This window comes from Phascolarctos cinereus, unplaced genomic scaffold (genome assembly GCF_003287225.1).
Source record: "Phascolarctos cinereus isolate Bilbo 61053 unplaced genomic scaffold, phaCin_HiC Scaffold_7;HRSCAF=346, whole genome shotgun sequence".
NCBI classification, from domain to species: Eukaryota; Metazoa; Chordata; class Mammalia; order Diprotodontia; family Phascolarctidae; genus Phascolarctos; species Phascolarctos cinereus.
In genome coordinates, this window is record NW_027556180.1 from 194,705,915 (window position 1) to 194,726,982 (window position 21,068).

The following is a 21,068-nucleotide window of genomic DNA, read 5'->3' on the forward strand; positions in this document are numbered from 1 at the left end:
CTACCTATTTTCTAGGATGTTTTTCTCAACTGAATATAAGTTGGTGGAATACTTTTTATTTGTTTAAACCAGTGGCCCTTGTATGTGAAGAATGTCAGGTAAAATGGATGTAAATTTCCTCTCCTAATCTGTACACAAATCCATGCTATTAACCAAGAAAAATTTGTCTCCATTTAGCCAGGAAAGGTCACCGGCAATATGCAAAGAAAAACTTTACTTTAGCACTCCCAATTTTTTGCCCAAGTATAAAAGGTGCATTCTATGCACCATTTTTGTACATTCTGCAAATACTGTCTCCTTAGTTCTAAGACAGTGACTACCAACCTAAAAGTCTGATTAGGAGAGGAAAATAGGGTATTCTTCAGGGGCATACTAATTTCAAGCTTATGTGAATGTTCCCATAGATAAATTCACTAAGGTTACAATGTGCTTGCTTAGCAATTTATCTAGATTACTGAGAAGAGAAGGATGTAGCAGAAACATTCCCCCAAAGCTAAAAGAATCTTTTCCATTAGGTATGAAAGGCAGTGCCTAAAGAAGCTCTAATCCCAATAGAACTCTTAAATGATAAAGATATCAGTGGTTCTTTCTCTGAAAGGCACAAGAGAATTTGTTTTATTTTGTTTTCTTTTTATTTAAGGAGAAATAAACAATAAGAACAAAAACAAATGAAAAATGAAAGGAACCAGATTTCCTCTTCTTTCACCCCTAATCAGCTAGAGAGATATTCCCATAGCTCTATGACTCCCTCTTTTATTTAGTCCCAGGTTAATTTTAAGTCCTTTCCTGACTTTCAAAAGCAGAGGATATGAAACAAGATAATATGACTCGGAGGTAATAAGTTGTAGTCAATTTGAGACTTTTAAGAGCGCTATCATTTATATTTTCCCCCTAGTATTTTGCTTCTCTACCCGTCCCAAAGATACTTTATACAGAAAATTTCTGAGACTCAGGTCCACCTTTCATTTGCAGTGACAATTACATGGGAGGAATGAATTTCAACCTGTTTTTTGGTCATAGTTAAATTTTATATGCTGTTTTTTCTTTTACCTTTTCAGCAAAAAACTTGTAGAAGAATGAAAAATATTACAGAAAGACAACTAAATATTGTTCCACTTAAGTTCTTGAACAAAATATTCTGAACTTCAATATAAAATTTTAAGCTTGTCAAATGTATCATAATTTACCCTTTTTATGCAAATTGTTCTTATGCTAAGGAGAACAGAATTGGATTGTTTAGCATATTTTTAGGCATACCACCTGTCTGTCAAAATAAGTTTTCTTTTGTTTTGCTTTACTCAAATAAAATGGTAATAAATGTTGTTTACATAGTATTATTGATAATGTCTGTTGCTAATTTCTAAACCTATCCTATATTTTTAAAAATAGAGCTAAAAATACATTGATATGCTTAAAGCAATATTTAAGAGTCAAAATAGAACTAAAAATGCATTGATATGCTTAAAGAAATATTTGAGAGTCATAAGGGCAGTGCTATTTTATAGACAAAGCTCTAGAGGTAAGGACACATGTCCCTCTTAAAAGTCTACCACTAGCTAGATGTATGTTTTGTGCTAATCATTTTGACCTTCTAGACCTTAGCTTTTTTAACTGTAAAATTAACTGATTGACCAAGACAATTATAAAGATTTCTCTCACTTATAACATTCTATGATTCTCTAGTATGATCGCTAAAGTTTTGCATTTAATTGCCAAATATTTATTTGTACAAAGAAGTAGTTTTATTGAATTGTTGGAGTTCTATGAAAAGTAGATTATGAAATTTTAAATCTTAGCAATGGTTATATGTGTGTATACACACACATATATATGTATATATGTGTATATATGTATATATATACTATATGTGTGTGTGTGTGTGTGTGTATATATATATATATATGTATATGTATGTACGTATAGATATATATACACTTAAATAGACTAACCTGCTAAAATTTCTATTCCATTTCTCCAGAGGAATGACCAGATAAAAATAAAGGAGAAAAAAAGAAAAAGCTCTAGGATGCTTTTTTTGTATATTTAATTGAGCTATGTCATATTGCCATTGAAATTTCTGATATTTTAAAAACAGAAGATATAAACAAAGCTAAAACTGTTAATTGATTCATGATGAATATGATTTTCAAAATTTTTTGGCAATAAATATTTCAAAGTATGTTACCAAGAGGATTTTAATAGAAATTAATTGAATGCCTTGTATTGATCTATCTAAAATGCTAGTCATAAAATCCTTCTTGTCATGTTCATATCCCTAACATTAATTCATTCCCAGTGATATGTCCTACACCTCTGCCATTTTTCATGAAGAAAATTATTGGCTTTCATAAGGTACAATAGATTTTTAAACACTTAAATTATTGAATTTCTGTTCATAGACATATGCTTGCCCTTTATACTTAACAATAAATAGTCATGTACTATGGCAATCCTCAAGCTTTAGGTGCTGCCTTTAGCTATTATCTAATAAAAGTTGAAATGTCTAAGCAACTAATGCTTTCTGTGTACTGTCCAATATTTTTTAATATGAAGGTGATGATTTGCCCAGTACATAATTAACTCCACTTATTACTAGAGTGACAAAAATGTTTTAGATATCCCTTAACATTTTTACTACTTATGTAATTTTTACACTTCTAAGTCTTTTTAGAATTAACCACTGATTTGATAATGACAAGTTTATTTAAAGCCAGGAAATCTCTAATTTTTCTTCCTCTGATTCTATAAATTTTAAGTACTGCTATTTGGATTTTGAAAATTTGATTTTTTTAGATCTCAAAATATAATAATATTTTATCACTCATATTTATTGCTCAATAATACTTATGCTTATAAGACATACCAAATGTCAAATAGTCCCTCCACCCAATGGAAATTATTGTTCTCTCTGATACAGTCTTAATTGCTTAGTTAATGAATCTAATATTGCTGCATAGTTGTGCCACAAAAAAAACCACCCAAAAACTTCTTTTCTGAAGACTTACAAAGCCTGAAGTGAAAGGACGCCCTTTGAATTCTTACATTATTATTTCTCTTTTGAAGCACGAGACCTCAGATTTAGAGGCCGCCTAGGAAATGACTTTGTGTGTATGTGAGTGTATGAGTGTGAGTCTTTTCCCTAGGGCATGGCTGAGGAAGCACCACCTGCCTTGTCTGGCAGGGGAAGGGATATCTTTATTAAGAATAAGATTGGACTCAAGTTAAGATTCTGCAGCTGTAGCTGCCTGTGTTGACAAAAATTTAACTCATGTAATTTAACTTGAAATATATATATATTCCCATCATTAATTCTATTCCAGATACTTTTCTATAAATGTATTGCTTTAAAATATATCCTTATTATTACAGTAATAATTATAAAACTTTATGAAATAATAGGTTAAATTTTATAGAATTTATCCATTTTAGTAACTCATCCTAAAATGTATATACTATCTTTGTTCAGTAATACTATTATGTGTTGTGTATACACACATACAGAAAGACAGAGACATATGTATGTATCTCAACATCTCTATCCATCCATCCATCCATCCATCTATCTATCTATCTATCTATCTATCTATCTATCTATCTATCTATCTATCTATCTATCTATCTATCCATCTATCTCAATATGGTTCTAGTTCCTTAAGGTCTGTTTTTCCTTCTGTGATGATGATAGAAGCGTAACAGAAAAAGAAACTGAAGATATTATGAATCATAGTTACACAGTGGGAAAAAATGACTCTGTAGTCAGAGGGCCTAGGTTCAAAACGCATCTCTGATGCTTATTGGAATTTTTTATCTTGGACAAGTAACCTAACCAATCTGGACCTGTTTCTTCATATATAAAATGAAAATGTTGAACTAAATGGCTTCTGAAGTACCTTCCACTTCTAGATCTATGATCAATAAATACCAAGACTTGATTGCTATTAGTCTAACTGTGGGCATCCCCAAACAATGAACACCGAATTGACAGACTGATGAAGGAAAGGAATCATATCGACTTAAAACATGAAGGGTGAGTTTGGATGGACAAAGACTCTTCTTAGAAAGGTAAATAAAGGTGTTAGTAGAGTTATATCAAAGGCAATAGCACCAGTTAATTGACCACCCCCTTCTCCCATCTTCAACACAACAGGAGATGAACTCAGTCAGTTTCGGTCACACTTGGGAGTTCCTTAGGAAAGATGGTGTCTGATGAAACATTTCCTCTCTGTCAGCTTTATCTTCATTCCGTGATCTGGCTTCTCAGTCTGGAAAAGGAGACTAAAGCATGTAAGGAGTGTTAGAGACTTCCCTGCCGACCAATATTGAAACATCGTTATCTAAATAGTTCTGCTTCTTAGCACAGAAAGGATGAAACCTCAATATCTTGAAGGCAAAACCTTGCTGTTTCCTCTCAGCAGGTTTTGGGAGTGGAGAAACCTCCTGTTTCTGCTTCATCCAGGTAGTCCTGGCATTGGATATTTTTAAGCAGATATTGGATTACCATCTGTCAAGGATGCTACAAAAATGATTCATGTATTAAGTGGAGATTTGATTGGAGAGCTGGCAAACTATGGCAACCAGGTCAAATCCAGCTTCTTGTCTGCTTTTGTGTGGCTCATGAGTTGAGAATGATAAAATGTAAAACCATTATATATACAAATTAATACAAGGTGCTTTGAGAGGGAGTATACTAATAGTTGGGGGAATCAAGAAAGGATTCATGAAAAAGGTGGTACCTGAGCCACATTCTCAGTCAATAAGCATTTATTAAGTACTGACTATGTGCCAGGAACTGTGCTAGGTGCTAGAGATCAAAATGAAGGGCCTTAATAGTCTTTACCCTCAAAGGAGATCATATTCTACAGGAAGAGAGAGATTCTAAGAGGTAGAGTTAAGGAGTGGGTGAATTCCAGGCATGTGAAATGGGTCAGTGCAAAGGCATAGAGATAGGAGATGGGATGTCGTGAAAGAGGAGCAGAGAGAAAGCTAATTTATTTGGATTTTATCATTTGGGAGGGGGAATAATGTCCAATGAAGCTAGAAAGATAAGTTTGATCCAGGGTGTATAAGGCTTTCAGAGCTAAACAGAGCTTATATTGTACCATATAGGCAATAGGAAGCCACCGGAGTTGGTTGATTGAGGGGTGGGAGCCCAGTAACACTGTAAGTAAAATTACTCTGGCTGTGGTATGTAGCATGGATTGGAGTGGTGAAAGACTTGAAGCAGGGAAACCAATTAAGAAGCTGTGGTAATGATCCAGGTGAGAGGTAATGAAGGACTGTAATAAGGTGAATGGAAAGAAAATACATGAGAGGGATGTTATGAAGGTAGAAACTGGAGGACTAAAGTCCCACCAATCCCATAGAGTATTCTCTGAGTACTACTTTTTAACTACATAACCTAGTACTTGGTTATGAACTATTTTGCATAGTTTTCTTGCTAGAATGTGTTTGTGTCTTATCTTCCTAAGAAGTCTGTGAACTCTTCCAGAGCAGGGAGCATGTCTTATAGTTTGCTCTTGAGTACCCTGAGTACCTCCAACGGTGTGGAGCATGTAATAGACACGTAATAAATACTTGTTGATTTGATGCCCATTTCATCTTGCCAGGAGGTCAGATCTTTGGATTGTGTTAAGTCCATTTGTACTTTAGGGAAATCATTCTTTTCTGACAGTCTCTCAGATTAATAAAAGGATTGCTTCTTATTATGGACCCTGCCTCATTTCTCTCATCAGTCAGTCAGTTGAAGTGTTCACAGGATGTGCAGTCTTGCATTAGGCTTTGTTTGTTTGTTGGTTGCTGAACTGCTGTTCATAAATCATTTCCTTGTGAGTTGGTTCTCTTTAAAAATCTGAATAGAATCCTAAGTGCACCTGAAAGAATTATCAATAAATCCTTTCCATTTACTCTTTTGGGATTCTTGAGATTTATAAGTAATAAAAATACCTAGTCACTTTATTGATGTAAAAAATTCAAATAACTTTTAATATTATGTCATGTGACAAACCACATTAAATTCTGTAATAATCTAGTACAAATATTTGTTAAATATTTCAGATTATAATCAAAAGCACTTTGGAATCTTTTTTTAATTCTGCAAAAAAACCAAACAAACAAGAACTCTTTATTGTTAACATGTAAGAATAAGTCCCTGAAGTTCTAGTAAAAATATAGAAACATCATTTATGTAGAAGAAAATACCAAAATATTTGAAGTATTAAGAAATTATGATTAATGATCTGTATTATATTGAAGAAATGGTAAATGTGAATCAATATTATCTGAATTGATTTAGATGAGGCTTCACTATTAAAAGTTTAATAATACTTTCCCCTTGCAGAAGTTTACAATATGTTTTCCCACAATTTGAACTTAATTTTACAATAAACTTTGGCATGTGAGTTGATATATATTTTTTAGCACTTTGAATGAATAAAATCTGTGATGCAAAACAAAACCCTTTCACATTTTATGAGTTTCTTTGGCTAAAATTTAATTGCTTGGTAGCCATCCTGATGATTATGATGCTCTCAAACTTGGCTAAGCAGGTTTTTTTGATGATAGCCATATAGTATTGTCTGTCTCTGAGAAAGCAATGACTTTGTTTTAATGTTGTGAGTATCAAATTTGATGCCCTGAGTTTGTATCTGGCTTTTATCCTTACTACCTGTGGGATCTTTGACAAGTCATTTAACCACTATGAGTCTTGGTTTCCATGTCTGTAAAATGAGCATGTTGACTAGATCAGCACTTCTTAAACTGTGGGTTGTGACCCCATACGGAGTCACAAAAAAATTGACAACAATAAAAGATTTCTGAATGCCCAACAACCAAAAAGTAATTAAAAATTAAACACGAAATGAATTCTGGCAGTGCTTGCCCGTGTGGCATCGTATGACTTCCCTGAAACTTTGATTCTGAACACTTTGCACTGCACATGCCCTTGGGCCATGCAAACTGCCAACCAACACTGCCAAAATGTGAAAAGGGTGTGAGTGGAAAAAGTTTAAGAAGGCTTGGACTAGATGAGCTTGACCCTTTGGATCCTGATCTTGGCCCTTTCTCCCACAGCTTGTGTTCTCCTACCTTTGATCCTAGATTGAGTGCCCTTTCTTACCAGCTTTTTGTGATACAGTGCAACCTGGGGTCAAGGAACTAGGATGACTTCCAAGCCATGACGTGCAAATGAAGCTGAGTGTTAATGGAATGTAAACTAATAGTTTAATACATATTTACTAAATTAAATAAAATAATTGATGTGTATATTACCTTTGCAAGGACTGTTTTAAAGCAAATAGAACTTTTTATCAGGAAATATTTAAGTTTAGGAAAATTTTAAACTTTCTTTTGACCTGAATGATACCTGTGCTCATTCTCAGTTCTTTCAGTTCTTGAATTGGCTCTATTCTGGAGCAAAATTAAATCTCTTTCTTGTATGACTAGGGAAGTGGCCCAGCCAAACTCACCAGAAGATCATATCAGGAAATATTACTTAGGCTAATCACTGAGAGGTGCAAAGAGGGAATACTTTTAGGATTTAATGCTGTCGAATCACCTCAGGGAATATGGGTGTTGGAAAAGTGAAAGGATGAAAATATATGAAAATAATGCATCAGTACTTCATTGGCATGCATACTGTTATCTGAATTTCATCAGACAGTAAATGAGAAGAACCTGAGGTCTTGTTTGTGTTAACAGAGCTCCTTCAGATCCTGGACAGCTGGCTGTAAATAAATGCTCAGCATGTCATGAAAAATTCTCCCACTGCATACAGGAATAGACTTTCAAGATTACAGACCTAAAAATAGGCAGTGATTTTCATGATAGGGCACTATTAATAAATAATTTGCATTAATAACAAAATGCATGGAAAGGAATATGAATCAAGTGAACTGACACTACCATGTAAAGTGTTGATGCAGGTGTGGGAGCCACAGTGCCTTATGCATGCTGATTAAGTTAGGTAATAAGTTAATATAGAAATACAAGAAGTAGAATGTCATTTACTGCAAGCATATTTGGGTAAGCATTTTCCATTTAATCTTGGAGGCTTAGTATTGCAGGTGAGGGTGAAGAAACTCCCATCTGTAGAGCTATGATGAAATTTAATGAATTAGTTGAAATGCATTGGCTGTTTAGTGGCTTGTGTTAAATATGCAGCTCTCCCTCAATAATAATCATCCTTAAGACATATTTGTCTTGCATGGGGAAGGTGTAGAAGACTTAAGGGAGGAGAAGAGGGTAAATATGACTGATTGAATGATACAGTATATGTGTAAGTTTTAGATCATAGAATATTAGACCTAGAAGACACATTAAAGATGTAGTTCAGCTTCCTCATTTTATAGTTGGAGAAACTCAAGTGTAAAAAGGTAAATGACTTGCCCAAGGTCACATACCTAGATTATGGCAGAACAAAGATTGTAATTCAGGTTTTTTTGTCTCTTAGTCTCTTTCTGTCACAACAGGAAATAATTCTTATTTTCTCAGAAACTGCTTTTTAAGTTTAATGACTTCTCAACTTTTTAATTTAGTATTCAATATATCATCCATCAGTCTCCTGTTTATATTGATTTTTATATTTTATTATTATTTTTTTTTTTGGTGAGGCAATTGGGGTTAAGTGATTTGCTTAGAATCACACAGCTAGTGAGTGTTATGTGTCTGAGGTCAGACTTGAACTCAGGTCTTACTGAATCCAGGGCCGGTGCCCTATCCACTGTGCCATCTAGCTGTCCCCTATATTCATTTTTTTATATGGAAAATGGTAGTACAGATTCAACTGTTGTGTGCAAAGAGCTACATATCATATACATATATTTTGGAGGACAAAGAAAGGTGCTCAGTATATGCCATGTAATGTAAACATGAATGTCAGATTTTTTCAGTTTACTGTAATTCTGCCATTTTAAGCCATGAGGAAAGAAATTGTTTGTAGTTTGCTTTGTCTGTTTTATTCCTGCTCTAACAGTATATCAGTCTCAAATTTTATGATTCCCTATGTATATCAGATGATCACAAAGACACAAGCCAATAGCACACTGGTTTTCTAAAGCCCATTTGAAAAATTAAATGATAGAGTTTAGAATGTAGTCTGCCTGAGTATCCTCCTACCCTTTATAGGAGTAGGTATACATTAAGACTATACATGATTTACTAGTGGAGACACTTTGTAGAACAGAGATAACCTGATGAAATTCACATAGGAACTGCTCACTTGACTGAGAAGTCAAGAACAAGGTAATGAATCCAAAATCATAAATCTTGCTTTCCTCTCTATTGGTCTGTGTAATTCTGAACCCGAGAACTTAGGGAAATTCTGGGTAAACAAAATTCAGCCAGCTGAGGAAGAACTTAACCTTTGTTAAAATGAAGGGGTAGGACTGCATGATCTCTGAGTATCCTTATAGTTCTAAATAAAACATTTTATGTAATTTCATGTATGTACATATATGATTTCATGTATTTTCACATATTATATACATATATACTATACGCACAAATACATACATATTAAATAGATTAATTAATTTAAAGAAAATTTCACCTCTTTTCAGACTACCAGAGAATTGCAATGTTATCAGAGTGGCATGTAGTGATGTTCAACCTACCTAAAGCTGGAGAACAGAAGAACAAGACTTAATTAAAGGGGGAGGGATAAAGGGGCAGAAAAAGGCTTACGTTATTTTAGGATGCGTACTCTATGGCCGATATTCTATATTTTCTTTGTTTCTTCATCGTGTAGACTCAAGAACAAAATAATATTCATCTCTGGAATCTTGTAGATATCTGGTCAACGTGAATAATGTATCTAAAGATAATTTTACCTATGTCCCATCTCCCCCCCCACCAAAAAAAATGAACAAGGAACGAATAACATATCTTATTTGAAAATAATTACTTTTCTCCTAGTACAATTAATAAAGACATTGTTTGGAGGTAAGAACTTAAGAACTTACAAGTTTTCTAGTCAGGGTATTTATTCAATATAGTTTTTGCCTTAAAAATAATCCCTAAGCCTTGTTTGAAAAACAAGCAGACAATTTTTTTAAACCATGTGCTCTGCTCATAAAAGGTAATAAATGATTGTGACCCCAGTAGTATCTTTAGAAAAAATTTCAGCTTTAACCAGTTACTACTCACTTTGCTGCCATACAAACAGGTGGAAGGGTACTGATTGGACAATGTACTAATCCATATAAAAACAAAAATGTTCTCTGATATTTTCAAACAAAATTAGCCTAACACGAATATTTTCTTTACCAGCTGTCTGACTTGCATAAAGTACAATGCTTTCCCTGACTTAAGAGGTAAAAACCAGCAAGAATGCAGCCTACCTGTGTAAGTCTTTTTTGATGAATAGAACCCTTAGTGGAAATTTAATAACCTCAAACATAAAATATTGATCCTGTCCTACTTACTCTCATAAATTCTTTTAAAATTGTAACTTTTTTTGCAATTACATTGAAAGAAACACATAGTAGTATAAAGTTTGCAATCCAAAGTATGACAAAAAATATTTATACTTTATAATGCTAAAGGTCAAAACCTTGGATTCTGTTTACTGGATAAATATAGCAATGTGGCAAACAGTCTAAACTAATCAGAAAAATAATAAATGAGAACTTGTTATTATGCTAATGAAGAAAGCTGCATATTTTTTTCCATTTGTGTGTGTGTGTGTGTGTGTGTGTATGTTTGAAAGCATCTGGTTCTCATCTTGCCCCTCAGTAATTGTTTTGAAAAATATAGGCTAATTTACTACAGGGAGTGGCAGCTAAATATTGATGCAAATCAATGGGACAAATATTCGGAATCTTGATCTCCTATTCTTTTTTTGCTTTATCCTAGTCCTTAGTCTAGACATGCCTTAAGTAAGTATTATTAAGAAAATTTCAGCTGTGAAGACATCAATGTTTGTTAAAAAGAAAGAAATGTTTTGTTCATTATTCTCTTCTCCTGAAAAAAATAACCATTTAACTGTATAGTTCTTGATATATGTGCATAATTACATATTTGTAATATTCATATACTTCAATAAGTCAAATATTTCATTTCTATGACTACTTCCTACCTGTAAATTAACTGATCTTGAAAGAATCTCAAAAGTAGAATAGTAGCTCAGAGGTTATCTAATCCAATTCTTGAAAATTAGCAATGATCCCCTATATATCATATCCAACATATGGTCATCCAGTCTTTGCTTGTTAATTTATATAGTTGTGCAATGAAATATTGCTAAGAACTTTTCTTTTGATATTGAAAAAAAATGCTCCCCTATCAATTTCTCTCCAACCTCAGTGCTTATAAGCAGACTAACTAAGGACAGCATACATACAATGCCTTTTCATGTTGAGGGATACAGGGTACTGTTGGCCTAATTCCTTACCTGGGTTCTATACCCTGGTTCTCCCCCTTGTCTGTGGGGATAAAACTGTCACCAGACAGATTTCAGGACCCCTTCCTTCAGGCCCAAAACAATCATCCATCCAAATTCCTCCTTTCCTTTTTTTTTTCCTGTCCTCCAAATGCCATAGTAGAATCATCATTTGCCATTTCTTGGAAAATGGGAAGAGGGAATACTATTCAGGTGTAGTCATCGCACTTGCCTTACAGAAGAGCCATAGTCATCAGGTAGCAGGTTTTCAGTCAGCCAAATTCTTTTATTATTCTCTTCCTGTTTCCTTTTTTCTGTAATCAGGCATTATCAGAATCTGCTATTTCTTTCAGGTTACAAGGTGCTGGGATATTCAGGCAAAATCATTCTATCAGTCAGGGTCCTGATTCTAGGGTTCAGTTGTCACAAGCCTACAAGTCTGCTTTTCTTCTTGCTGTGGGTGTTGATGGGGTAGGAACACTGGATGAGTGGACTAAGTATCAGAGTATTCATTCTCTCATATTCATTCATAAAGGGTTTTTGCCTTTCAGGGGATCTTTTACTGTGAATCTAATGCTAAGTACATTTCACCTTTCAAAGGGTTGAAAGGTTTTGAAGAGGTTTGGAGAAAGTGATTCAGGCTTGGATGGCCAAAGGGAAGTTAATGGTTTAATGTTAGTTTGGACTGAGGGACCACCCTCAGGTTCTGTCCTTGGCCTCATGTTGTGTAAAGTTCTTATCAATAACTCAGATAAGGGCAGAGATGGTGTGTTCATCAGATTGTCAGATGGCATAAAGCAGGGAGGGAAAGCTAATATATGGGAAAACAAAAGGGTTTTGATAGTCTAGTATAATTCTAAACTGAATCTAATAAGATTATATCACTAAGGATAAATGTAAAGACTTGCTCTTGAACAACAACAGAATACATACACACACACACACATATATATAGATATAGATATAGATATACACATACTTACACACATATATGTATACACATGCACATATATATTTTATATATACACATTCATACACACAAAAGTATACACACATGTATATGTACATACAAGTATATACACATGTATATATACATACAAGTATACACATACATTTATATATACATATAAGTATACACACATACATACATTTATATATACATAAACACATAGAGTATACATTACATATAGTCCACATATATGTATACGCACATGTGCATTTTGTATGTGCACACACATATATGTATACACACATACATACATAATATATTTGTGTGTGTGTGTGTGTGTGTGTGTGTGTGTGTGTGTGTGTGTAGGGTATGGTTAGATAGCAGTTTAAAAAAATCTGGAAATTGGGATGAACTGAAAGCTTGATACGAGTCAGCAGGATGATGGAGAAACCAAAAAATATTGTACTTCATTAAATGGAACATACCTTTCAGGAACAGGAATATAATAGTCCCGCTGTATCCTGCCCTTGTCATACTTCATTTGAAATATTATATTCAGTTTGGGGCATCATGGTTTATGAAGTACTCTGATAACCTGGAACATCTAGAAGAGGATCACAGCATGGTGATAGAGCTTGACTTCATGTCAGATGAGGATAGATTGAGGGAACTGGGCATGTTAAACCTGGAGAAGGCTCAGGCTTCCTAAGGCTAAGAGGAAGGAGAGTGTTGTGAGTGTGGAGGAGAGATATAATAAATGTCTTCAAGTCTCTGAAAGACTAATTCTAGGGAAGGATTGGACTTATTCTGTTTGCCACTAGAGTAAAGAACCAGGAACAATGAGTTAAGTTGCAAAATGGCAAATGTAATATTAACATCAAGACAAATTATCTAGTAATTAAAGCTGTTCCAAAGTGGAAGCCTCAAGAGAGGGGGGATTGCCTTGGAATTAGAATTAAAATTAGTCCCTCAACATTTTTTTTTAGGCAATTGGGGTTAAGTGACTTGCCCAGGGTCACACAGCTAGTAAGTATCAAGTGTCTGGTCTGAAGCTACATTTGAACTCAGGTCCTCCTGACTTCAGGGCCGGTGCTGTATCCACCTAGCTGCCCCATCCCTCAACATTTTCACAAGTGTCACCTATAGCACACATTTCTTTTTCACATATTTAATTAAGCCCAGGTGTCCTTAAAAGTTTGAAAGTAGTAGCCCCAGTGACACGGATCTGGAAAAGGGTTTATTGTGTTGTCTTCTCCAAACCAAATGTGAGCTCAATAGAACATAGACTTTTTTTATTCTATTTGCATCCCTGTTGCTTATAACAGTGGTGGAAGCATAGTCAGTCCTTAATAAATGCTTTCCAATTATTCATTCATTTGTTTTAAAAATATAAACAAATCTTTTTTACCATTTGTTTAATCAGATTATTGGTACATATTTCATTATTACATAATTTCATTTAGAATTGGTAGCAAGCGAAGGAAAGGACAAGAGATATAGCAAGAAGGAAAAGAGTAAAGGAAAATGTAGAGGGGAGAATGGAAAGAGAAAATTCCTGACATAAAAGGAATGGAAAATGGAAGAGAAAACATAAAAGGTAGAGGAGGATGGCAGATTACAATTTCCACTGGTTAAAAAATGTTAGATTTTTGCCTAGAATTAGATGACGTAGGAAGATATACATTTGAAATGAGCTATTTCAATCTAGAGAGTGATAACTGGATTCTTTGGATGACCAAGAACATAATGGATTTTTCTATTAGGAGTAAGAAGAAGATGCATAGAGTAGCTTGGAAGAAAGACAAGGCAGAAAGGGCATTCTTAAATTTGAAAGGAACAGGCTTTGTGGGAATCAAATAATGCCCTAATTTCCTTGCCTCATTACTCGGAAAGATAGTGATAATTAAGATGCTGGAAACAGCTTTATCATAACTTTGTTTTTTCAGATAATAGTGTTGATGACATAGCAGAAACTATACAGTCAGGGGAAAATTGTGAAAAGCAAGAACAATTCACAGATTAATACTGGAGGATTTAAAGTTAATGTAAAGAACATATCATTTATTACTTTATAATAGATTGGACTAGATAGCATAGTACAGTGGGCAATGTATTGGGCCTAAAGTCAAAGAAAATTATAATCATATCCTAACTCTGACACTTAACAAATTGTGTTACTCTAGGCAAGTCACTAAACTATATAACTCCAGTGACAACCTAAGTCTTAATTAACAAGTGATAGATTAATTGCTTTATTGTGGTACAAAATGGTTGAGGGAGTTCTCACAACTGGAGTGCCCCTATGCTGATGAAGGGCAGCTAGGTGGCACAATGGATAGAGTGCTAGACCTGGAGTCAGGAAGATTCATCATCCTGATTTCAAATATTGCCTCTGACACTTTGTAGCTGTGTGACTCTAGGCAAGTCACTTAACTCAGTTTCCTAGGTGTAAAATGAGCTGGAGAAGGAAATGGCAAACTATTCCAGTAACTTTGCTAAGAAAACCTCAAATAGGATCATGAGGAGTCTGACAACAGAAAAACAACTGAACAACAATACACTGATGAAATAAAATCTTTTGAAAATCTAAAAGTTCTCTATACATGTCATTATTGTTATCTTTTAGATATTTACATATGAAAAATTAGAAAACAGTAATAATCTATCTTGCTATATAGAATTGTTATCATTACTATATATTTATGATTAAAGAGGAGACCATAATCGTATAGTTAGGATATAAAAACTAAATGGGTTCTAGAAATTGCTAATTTCTGAAAAATAATGAAATATTCTTATGATTTTGATATTTCATAATTTAAAACAAAGTAGAAATTTCCTAGTTTGAATAATTCCTATTTCTGCTACTCTGTTTATACCATTTGGAAAATAAAAGTAATATATTAACCTTTGTCACAATATAAATTCAAATCACAATTACTAAAAGTCATTGAGAAAATGATTTTATGAAATGCATTATTAGATCTGATGCTTTCTTTTTAACTGATATATCATGTTAGGAATAGGTAAAATACACTTTGGAAAAAAAAACCACACTGGTTTTAGTAGGGTATTAGAATCCAAAAATCCAAAATGTTTTCTGTTACAATTTAATTACATTTTTTTCTTATCTAAATTGCGCTCAGCTATATTTTTCTCATTTAAATGTAATATTTTGTGGTATAGTGAAAATGAATCATACATTTATATATTTTTTTTGTAGAATATTGTAAAAGGCAGATGTTATGGCTGTGGATTTTCTTTATCTAACCTGCTTCTCAGAAAGGCTAATGTCTCTGGCTCTTTGGGATTCTGAAGTTTTCCAGTCAAATCTAAGAACAGTAATAAAATTCTGAGCTGAGAATGAAGAGATTGAATTTGGAATAAAGCCATTATTTTTAATGGATTTTGCTGATTTGTTCCTATTGTTCCACCAAACACCAGGGTGTGAATGATAAGAGTTCTCAGACAATATTCCTAGTTTTGAGTTTTAACATGTTTTTTTGTAAAGTTATAAAAACAAAGAGAGAGAGAGAGAGAGAGAGAGAGAGAGAGAGAGAGAGATACTCATGTCCATATGCATTTTCACTGCATTGTATTAATGTTAGGTTAGTAATACATTAAGCTATAATCATTTAAATATATACATTGTATTTGGATTTCTAGGGCAGATGTTTAATTAGTGTTCCATTTATCTCTGATGTTTGGGAATTATTCTATCTATTCTTACATTAAGCAATTTATCACAGATGTCAAAGGAATTTTGAACGGTCATCTGGTTAATTTTGATACCTAGACAGGGCCTTCACCTAATCGGTCCTAGGAAATAGGAATTTTTTTTTCTATTTTAAAACTATTCTCACAGTACTCCTCAGAAAAATGGCTTATACCTCAAGTAATGAATGCCTTTACACTCTATATTGCTTACACTTATTCCCTCTTTTTTACATCCTTATTAGAAATGAAATGTGTTCCTTTTTTTTTTAATTCCCAGCTTCACCCCTTGCCTGTCCATTTTCTACAATGTGAAATCCTTCCACATACTCCCTTGTGCAAAAATATATTCTATATTTTTTTCAATGAACAAAAGTCTACTTTCTCTTATTCCCACTTTCCCCATATAGGGGGAAACAGGAATAATAAAACCCTATTTAACAAATATGCATAATCAAGTGAAACAAATTCCCGTGTTTGTTATGTCCAAAAAATGTTTAATTCTACACCTTTTGTCCATAACCTCCTTGTCAAGAAGTGGGTAGCATGTTTTATCACTAGTCCTCTAGAATTTTGTTTGGTTATTGGATTGATCGGATTTGCATCCCCTCTGTAGTTTCATAGACTATTTCAGTTGATTTCACCAAAAATATCGATCATATGGTGGCCATTCACTTCAGTAATAATCTTTTTTATTTCAATGATGCTGTGCCTGTATTTAATAAAGTATAAAAATTATATAACAAAATATCATGTATGCCTCTTTTGAAAGAACTCTTTGCCCTCATCAAATAATGCTAAATCCTGCTAGCCTAACCTCTATGAAGGCAAGGATCATATTTTATCTGAAATTTGTACCTAGCCCATTATTCTACAAACAATAGATATTTTATAAATGTTTCTCAAGATTTTTTTTAATTGTCCTCAAGCTTGCATTTTTCATGGAAGAACCTGTAATAACCTGTAAAAAATGTAACTATCTTTAAAATCATTTAACATATTTCTTTAAATTATTCTACTAACAAAAGTTTATTGATTGCCTACTATAAAATTGAATTTCCTTGAGTGCAGGGCATTGTATTTGTTGATCTGGTCATTGGTAACCTTTGAAAGAAATATTTCCACAAACTAAAGAAGGTAGAATCCAAATTGTAAGAACTACAGAGGAAAATGAGGAAATGGAGGCAACACAGGTTGATTAGTATTTCAAGGAGTTAGGGAGCAATAGGAAATCCAATTCAACTTAACTTTTTTATTCACTTTTTATGCATAAAGCATTATACTAGGAACTGATATCAACCCCTTCCCTCAAGGAATATGTTGTTTTTCCTTCATTTTCAAAGAGGATGGATGACATCAGAGCTGATGTCATGACTTGCTCATAATTTAAATTGCACAAAATTGTCAGCCTCACTCTTTCTTCCTGAGTTATCCAAGTCCAGTGACCAGACAAAAGTCAGATGACTGGCAATGGCCCAGGATGCCCTTGGCATCTTTGGTGTCTGACCATACTCTAAGACTTCCACAGCACCTGCTTTAGCCACTTTCATTGTCATTGGAGCAAATTGTTCTCATCCACATATAGTTCTGGGTATAGTTTTCACATGCTTGGGTAGACATTTCCCTGTCACTGATAAGATTTGAGGTCTGTCAATTGACCTCAACCTAGTTTAGCCCATCTGTCAAGACAGTTTACCAGGGTATGGCCACTACTCTGCTACAGCTTCTTGGAGCCAAAGGTGAAAGTGGATGAGCAGCCCTGAAAAGGGTTAGGAAGCCCTCACACCAGAGGTGCTATCCTCCTGAACCCTTCAAAAACCTCTCAAGAAACTTAACTTCTATTGAAGAGTGACAAAAAAATACAAGGTAAATGTAGTAGTAAAAGAACGTAAGACCTATTGACCTATCAGAGATGAGTAACAGTGATAAAGATAGTAAACTGACAAGGTTTTGAGGAAAAGGCAAGTTACATTTAGGATGGAGAGATAAGTAAAATTGCTGATTGAGGTGAAGGAGGTTAGCAGAGAGTCCAGGAGGCATTAGGAGGGACACAAGTTTACCGAAGAGAGACATTCGATCCTTTGAGACAAGAGAAGAGAAGGTAGATGAAAGGTTGTTGTTGTTGTTTACTTGTTTCAGACTTTATCCCCATGTGGAGTTTTCTTGGTGAAGATACTGTAGTGCTTTACCATTTCCTTCTCCAGCTCATTTCACAGAGGAGGAAACTGGGGTAAATAGGGTTAAGTAACTTGCCTAGTGTGATGCAGCTAACAAGTGTCTGACACCATATTTGAACTCAGGAAGATGAGTTTTCCTGATTCTAGGCCCTGCACTCTATTCACGGTACCACCTGGCTGTCTAGATAGAAAACAAAGATACATTTTTAAAGTGTAGAAAAATTTGCTGGAAGAAACAGTCTTAAGTAAAATAGGAGGCAAAATTATAGAGAAGTAAAAGCTGTAACTATTCTCAATGGATGGCAGAAGTATAGTAATGTCACAATGTTGCATTTGAGGAATTCTAGGCTAGGCTAGGCTATTAAGAAACGTATCAATGTGGATGTTGAAATTAGGGAGGGTAATTCTGACAGGAAAGAATAGAAGACTCTCATGTGTTAAAGTGAAAGGACAATGTTAGAGTATGAATGAATGAATGAATGAATGAATGAATGCACACTTATTATTTATGTGCCAGGCAATGTACTAAGCACTGAGGATAAATATGCAAGGAAAGATAGTCTCTGTCTTCAAAAAGCTTTTATTCTAATAAGAAGAGGTGACTAGGGAAACATCTTTTGATCTCAGAGGTCATATGGATGGTTAGTGGAGCTATAGAGGCAGGCAAATGCAGTATTCTTTCTTAAAGCTGTAGTAATATTAACTTGATGACTTTCATTTTTAAAGCAAGAGGTGAAAAACTTGTGTGGAAAGGAGGTAGGTGGGTAGCATGAAGAAGATAGCCTGAGTGAAAAAATTGCCAGAGGTCTGCGGTTGGGTGGATAAAGTCTCCTGATATTTGGCACAATACGGCTAAATTATGAGGTGACAGTGGTGACTCTATGAAGCATCTACTCTGTTTCTGGGGAGATGAATGCATTAAGACCTCTTGCTAGAAGGCATTTATGACTAGAGTCTCCCAGTTGGTTTCTTGATCTCAGGGACAGGGAGGGTGATGTCGCAGAACATGTCCAATCACCATGGAAACGGAACACATGCTGCTATAATAATTATACTCTTTTCTCAATTTTGTTAGTCCCAGCTATAGTTTCTCTCATTGGTTTTGTTGATTTGGAAAATTCTGATCATATTAAAGCATCACCTTATTGTATATCACTGGCAAACATACCTTTGCTTCTGTTTATTCATTATGAGTGATTAACCACTCTAAGTAGCAGAGGCTATTACAAGCTCTTTTACTATAAAACAAGAAATATTAAGTGCGTAACTTCACACTTGTTGATTAACTTCAACACTTATCCTAATTTTTAATCATTTCCCTTGAGGGAAGCTCATTAAAATATTTTGATAATGCAAAATGAGATTGTTGTGAGGATTTTTTAAAAAGCTGCTGTTCAAAGCATTGTGGAAAAATAATAGAGAAATAATTTACTTCAATAAGAAAAATTATATTCCAGGAAAAGTCTTGGGCAACCTCTGATCTGAGAGTGCAAATACCATATATAAATAAATCGTTCACATTTGTATAGGACTTAATATTTGCAATGCAGTGTCCTCAAAAAGTTATTTTATAACTAATCAAAGCTATTGAGGTGTTAGCTAATGATAAACTAGGATGGCATATACAAATACATGCTTTTCATTAATAATATGGCCTTTCACAGTGAAATTTGTAGTATTCATCATTTGATCTAGAATTTAGGACCAAAGTTTCTTCCTTTGGCAAAAGACAAACCCAGAGCAGTAGATCTAGAGGAGGATATTTGAAGGTAAAGCAACACGTGGTTCTAGTTTTCCCAAAGTCATTCTATTTTCCCGTATCCTTAAGGCTGAGTCTGGGGCTGTGTAGAAAGGAGAAGAAATAACTTTTATTGGGGAATTTTTCAACAGGTCCACATCAAATAAAGTGAGTAGTCAAACTGAAAGGAAGAGAAATTTACACAATAAAGGAGGTTATTCAGTGGTAGTAGCTTCAGCTTTCTCAGGCTCTACAGTTGGATTATATAGTTTTTTCAGATCTCTTTAGAGAAAACAGCCAATCAGCAGTATTCAGCAGCATTTAAATGGACCAATGGGATAAATTAGTCCCTATCAGAGAGCTGATGGGGAAAAAAAAAAGCTTGTTTTATGTTGGGTGCAAAATTTCTAGGGTTATGTAACACTTAAGAGTGCAATGTTTAGCTGAGTTTTGTTCATTCAGCTTAAGCATCATGGAGTTAGTTGAGTCAAGTTTCGTTATTCAATCTTCAGCTAGAGAGGAGTGTGTTGAGTCAGTTTTTATTTACTCTGTTGCAAAATGAAGGATAGTTCAATCAAACAGTACGTTCAACCACAAGGTTATTATTTTTCTACATTTAAAAAAAAATTTTTTACGCTAATGCACCCATTGCCTGATTTATACAGTGTTCCAAATTTATGGTTACTTGGGGCAGGGGAGGGGGGAAGGAAGGGGAATGCGTTCTTTTATTGGCTTCTTAGTTATCTTCTGATCCTGTGGTAAGTTTTAATCAAAATCACTTCTAGTTTTCTGAGGCAACAATTTCATTTGAAAGTAGAAAGTAAAATTTTAGTTTACAGGAGTTTCTCTGGCTGCCTTGGCTTTGAATTTACAAAATATGCTTTGTATTTAGACCACACTTGTCTCTGAGGCAAATAGAAACACAAAACAAATTTAAAAAATTCTGTCAAAAGAATGTGCTACTTATTCTCTATGGATATGATTAATGCCCTTAAGAGGCCTGAGGGTTGTTTTATTTTTGTAAGTACCTCTTTCTCCTTTTTCTGTCAAGATATGTTTCTTAACCTTCTTTTCTCTATGATCAACATCAACAACAAAGTGCCAATCTAAAATAAA

The 21,068-nt window shown here is 34.2% G+C and overlaps 1 protein-coding gene across 2 annotated transcripts in view; it reads left to right on the plus strand.

Annotated features, from left to right (window-relative positions):
* Window positions 1-21,068, plus strand: part of CADM2 (cell adhesion molecule 2) — a 1,332,213-nt gene that overhangs the window by 895,980 nt on the left and 415,165 nt on the right. The window lies entirely within an intron of this gene.